Raw genomic sequence first — 6,001 nt, 5'->3', positions numbered from 1 at the left:
CACTTTGAAGGCTCATGTAGTTGCGAATTTCTGTTCCAAGCTTTGAAAAAATAATTCTTCCACTTCTTAATGTGAGCTGTTCAGATTTATGTCTGACTCGTACATACAAACAAAAGATGTCACGGTCAAAAAGTATTTGCTGCTACAGCGCACATTTCCATTGCCATCCTGGCTCACTCTAACCTGCTACCACACATGCGCTGTAATGTTTTCTTACCCGACACAAATTAAACGCGCAGCATTTATTGTCTAACAACATATTATACAAAATCAAACATGTAACATAATAACTGAAACAGTTTATCTATAGATTGGCTCTAACAGCTCATCTTGTTTCTCTGGCTTTTCTTGTGTGTCTGTGTGTCTTTGTATGTTGGATAGAGTCATGTGACCTGCCCAGGGACTACACATGGAAATGAGCAGTTTAGCTCATTATCCTGATGTCCATGAACATGAACACTGTCCCTGTCAAACAAATCCAGATACAAAGATCAGATCTACTGAGCATCATCAGCGTGTCAGCTGCTAACTGCATCTTCAAATGAATAAATGTGTCTGATCAGCGGTGATAAGAAGAGAGACGCTGAGCGAGTGACATGAAAAAGACCTTCATTTATTTGAATATCAGAGTTTTTAATGAATTACTGCATAAACACTTGAATTACTGTCTGAGCTGCCGCAGTTTCCTGCTGCGTCCACTGGGTGTCAGTAAAGCTGCAGGTTCCTCACCTGGTGTCCCTCAAAGTTAATTCAGGGTGCAGTTTTGGCTCCAACATTTTGAGGACTACACGGTCCATGCTCATTGTTCACTTTATTAGGAACCTATTCCTGCTGTAAAGCTGAAGATTATGTAAAAATATGACGAATGAAAATAAAAAACCTTCTGATCAACTAATGTAGAACAAATCAGTGTATAAGAGACACTCATATCATGCTGATATTCAACCAATACCAACACTGCTGTCAGTACTATTGATCCATGGATCGATACAGCCTGGACCTGAACAAGCTTTATAGAGGAGCTGGTGATCACAGTGAGTGAAGCTGCAGCTACAATGGCAGTGGACAAATAACAGTTATAAATTTTCACAACACATGAAAGGCAATAACTGTTTGAAAAATGTATTTTTTCCTCCTTCCTCTGATTATTGTTTCATGGATGTTATCAGCTTGCTGTTCTGATGAGTTCACAGCAAACATGAAGCAAAGGTCCTCCTCGTCAGTCGTGCCACTAATGGAATATTCTCTCCGAACAGCCAACAGGACAAGGAGAACTCCGACCGACAGCTGGAATCAAGTTCCACAAACATCTTTTCACTTCTTACAACTTTGGGGTCCTTAGGGACTAGAAAAGCGCTATACAAATACAGGCCATTTACATCTCTGTCCTCTATTTCTGTTTCTGTGATTCAGCTTCTAATATAATATAATATAATATAATATAATATAATATAATATAATATAATTAGGAGTGGGAATTTAAGGCGGTAATTATGATTAAGTCATTTGAAAAATATAACACGTAAAAGAAAATAACGCATTTAATGACACTTTGCATTCCAAGCAAAAGGGAACTTTTGACAATGCTAGATGTCCTGGTATACCGATTATGCTGATGCACACATAGGAGCTGCAATAATCTCAGAAGAAGTATTGTGAGTCCGATGGGTTTGTTATTTTTTGCACTAAAATGTTCAATGATCACACTGTTTTAGCCTAATGTACAAAATAATGTTGGCTAAGGTTACTCACTTAAAGGTGAAGTTGGTCAAACAACCTTTTATGTTTCTGTGTTATTTTGTAAGAAGAAAAGCTCCAATTTATGTTCAAATTTAATCATTATTATTTAAAGGCAGTATCATTTTTAAAATGTACTTAAAGCACTTAAAATAGCACTTTAAATTCAAATTCAAATTCAAATTTTTATTTGTCACGTACACAGTCATACACAGTACGATATGTAGTGAAATGCTTGGACAACTGCTCGTGACCTAAAGAAAACAAAAAAAGGAAAAGGCTATGAATAAGATAGGAAATAAATATGAAAAATTAAAAAGTGTAAATTTAACTAGGAAGGAATAAAATATAAATTAAGGTTAAAAATGAAATAACTGTACAACACACTGGGAAAGAATAAGATAAAATATATAAATTAAATTGAAAATAAAATAACTGTACAACAAAATACACAGTACACAATATAGAACTATATAAGAATGTATGAACAAAATACACAAGAAGTATAAATAAATATATACACAATAACAGCAGCAGTGATTTAAGTGATGAAGTGAAAACAATGTCCAGAAAGTCCAGTGTGTGTGTAAGAACTGTATGTGTGGGTCAGTACTGTGTGGTGGTGTGATTGAGAGACCGTATCGCCTGCGGGAAGAAGCTCCTCCTCAGTCTCTCTGTGTTGGTCTTCAGGGAGCGGAATCGCTTTCCTGACCTCAACAGAGAGAACAGTCTGTTGTTGGGATGGCTGAGGTCCTTCACGATCTTCCTGGCCTTGGTCCAGCACCGCCTGCTGTAGATTGAGTGCAGGTCAGGGAGCTCGGAGCGGATGGTGCGCTCAGCTGACCGCACAACCCTCTGTAGAGCTCGTCTGTCCTGCATGGTGCTGTTCCCGAACCAGGTTAAGATGTTTCCCGTCAGGATGCTCTCTATGGTGCAGGAGTAAAAGTTCCTGAGCACCTTGGAGGGCAGTTGGAAGTCTCTCAAGCGTCTGAGGTGGTAGAGACGCTGACGGGCCTTTTTCACCACGGTGTTGATGTGACAGGACCATGACAGGTCCTGCGTGATGTGAACTCCGAGGTATTTGAAGCTGTCCACTCTCTCCACTGGGCACTCGTTGATGACGGGGGTCTGGTAGTTCCTCTCCTGCTTAGTGCTGAAGTCCACTATCAGCTCCTTTGTCTTACTGACGTTTAGAAGGAGGTTGTTCCTCTGGCACCAGTTCTCCAGATTCCTAATCTCCTTCAGGTAGGCCATCTCGTTGTTATCAGAGATCAGGCCCACCACGACGGTGTCGTCAGCAAACTTGATGATGGTGGTGGAGCTGGTAGTGGCCACACAGTCATATGTGTACAAAGAGTACAGCAGGGGGCTCAGAACACACCCCTGGGGGGCTCCAGTGCTGAGAGTGGTGGAGGCTGAGACATGTCCGCCCATCCTTACTGCCTGTGGTCTGCCAGTTAGGAAGTTGGAGATCCACTGACACATAGATGAGCTGAGTCCCAGATGCTCCAGCTTGGTGGTGAGTGTGGAGGGAATTATGGTGTTAAATGCAGAGCTGTAGTCTATGAAGAGCATTTTAACATAATTCCCCCTTCTAGTGTCCAAGTGAGTGAGTGATGTGTGGAGGAGATGAGAGATGGCATCGTCTGTGGAACGATTTGGACGGTAAGCGAACTGTAGTGGGTCCAGTGTGTCTGGTAGTGAAGAAATGATGAAGTCTCTGACCAGGCGTTCAAAGCACTTCATCACTACTGAGGTGAGGGCTACAGGGCGATAGTCATTGAGAGAAGCAGGGTGGGGTTTCTTCGGGACAGGAACAATGATGGACTCTTTGAAGCATGTGGGGATCACCGACTAGTTTTAAGTCTGCCTGATTTTGGCCAGAAATATTATTTTTGTTTCTCTGCTTTGAATTGAAATGCCATTTAAATGCTTTGTTTATGGAAATTTTAACAATAACCTACAACACAACCTTCGTGAGCATTATTTGAAGTGGGTTTAATAAACACAAAACAATGTGGAGAGAAATATCCCAGCCAAACACTAGGATGGTCTCTGCCCAACAGCCGCCGCCCTGGCATCTTATATACACACAGAGAAAGAAAGACCTTGTTTTCTGCTTAGCGGTCACCTAGAGATTATCCCTGATAAGCAGAAGGAGTCTCACTATCTGTTTAAGTCTAAGGAGCATGGAAAGAAAAAAGCACCTGGACTTCCTTAAGTCGCTTAAAGACGTTTCACCTCTCATCCAAGAAGCTTCTGCAGTTCTAGGGTCAAATGGTGGAGAGTCAGAGAAAACGGGTGTAGGTCACAACCTTGGCTGATATAATGTAATATGAATGTTTTACATGTGCTGCTGTTGTGTTGATGGTGCAGAGATGCTGCAAAGAGTGTTTGTGATATCGAGCACAAAGATGTCTCCATGCTTCAAGATTCAAAGTGTTTATTGTTATGTGTCACAAGAGAAAAGGCACTTCTTTGTGCAATGAAATTCTTTCTTTGCTGTCCGCCCACAGATGCCGATTAATATATACACTAGAAATAGAACATATAAATACAAATAGTACAAATAAATAGCTGAAGACAGAAAAGGAGACAAAATATGGAGATTTGAAACAGATGTGTGCAAAAGACCTGTAGCTTAATATGCTGGCTTAATATGTAAGTTGACCTGATGTGCAAAAAAAATTATTATTACTGTTCAGAATGGGTCAGCTGTTCAAGAGTCTGATAGCAGTGGGGAAGAAGGAGTTAGTGAGTCTGGATGTTCTGGATTTCACACTTCTAAACCTTCGTCTCGAGGGTGAGGTCCTTAGCGATGTAGACGCCCAGGTACCTAAAGCTGCTCACCCTCTCCACTTCTAGGCCCTGGATAGACAGCGGTGGGTGAGGCCTCCTCTTCTCCCTCATGTCCAGTATCGTCTCCTTTGTCTTGTCAGTGTTGAGGGTGAGGTTGTTGTCCTAACACCATGACACCAGACCGGCCTCCTCTCTCCTATAAGCCGCTTCGTCTCCTCCAGTGATGCGACCAATCACAGCAGTGTCGTCTGCGAACTTCAAAATGATGTTGTCTTTGTTGGAGGTGAAACAGTTGTGGGTGCACACGGTGTAGAGGATGCAACCTTGTTGGACACCAGTGTTTGTAATAATGCTGGCTGAAGTCCTGTTGCCGATCCTGACAGACTGAGGCCTGCCAGTCAAAAAGTCCTGTAGCCAGTCACATAGGGTGGGGTGCAGGCCGAGTGTCGCCAGCTTGTGAGTGAGTTTGTGTGGGATGACAGTATTGTTTTCTTTGTCTTTGTTTTCCGAGTGGGAGAGTGAATAGTGAAGGGCAGCTGCGATGATGTCTGACGTGGACCTATTGGACTGGTAGGCATACTGCAGGGGGTCCAGAGTGTCTGTGATGTTGCTCTGGATGTAGGCCAGCACCACTCTCTCAAAGAACTTCACAATGATTGGAGTGAGTGCAACTGGTCTATAGTCGTTCAGTCTGTGGCTGGTGTCCTCACCAAGTGTTGTTCCTGCTGTTTGAGGTGGATGAAGCACCTGAGACGGAGCTGTGAAGGAGCACAAACACCTTCAGACTCTTTCTCACATAAATGGAACCAGAGTGCAGATGTGTTCCTGATGTTCACTCATTTGATGTTTGGAGGATCAGTGAGTTCAAGTCCACACTGAACCTCTTTAAACAAAGTCCCAGAGCAGCATCCAGAGCTCACTTATTCTACTTTGTCAAAGGAGCTTGCAAAGAAAAGCGTCTGGACTTCTTTAAGTTGCTTGAAGACGTTTCACCTCTCATCCGAGAAGCTTCTTCAGTTTTAAGGTCAAATGGTGGAGAGTCCCAGATATAAACCTAGTGGGAGTTTCCCCCCACAGAGGGACAAAAGGACCCCCTGATGATCCTCTAATCGCCTGAGACAAGGTGTGAAACTGGGTGTGGGTCCCAATCAGCCAGAGTTTCGGGTGGGTTCATTGTGAAACCTGGCCCCACCTTATCATGCGAATTCCTGAGATCAGATGGCCCAGGATGTGAGTGGGCGTTAAGGCGTCTGGGAAGGGATCTCAAAACTGGATTATAGATGGCAGAGAGTTGGTGCCGCATGATAAGGTGGGGCCAGGTTTCACAATGAACTCACCCGAAACTCTGGCTGATTGGGACCCACACCCAGTTTCACACCTTGTCTCAGGCGATTAGAGGATCATCAGGGGGTCCTTTTGTCCCTCTGTGGGGGGTCACTCCCACTAGGCTTAAATCTGGGACTCT

This window comes from Maylandia zebra, linkage group LG3, assembly GCF_041146795.1.
Source record: "Maylandia zebra isolate NMK-2024a linkage group LG3, Mzebra_GT3a, whole genome shotgun sequence".
NCBI lineage: Eukaryota > Metazoa > Chordata > Actinopteri > Cichliformes > Cichlidae > Maylandia > Maylandia zebra.
Note: the sequence above shows the minus strand (reverse complement) of the source record.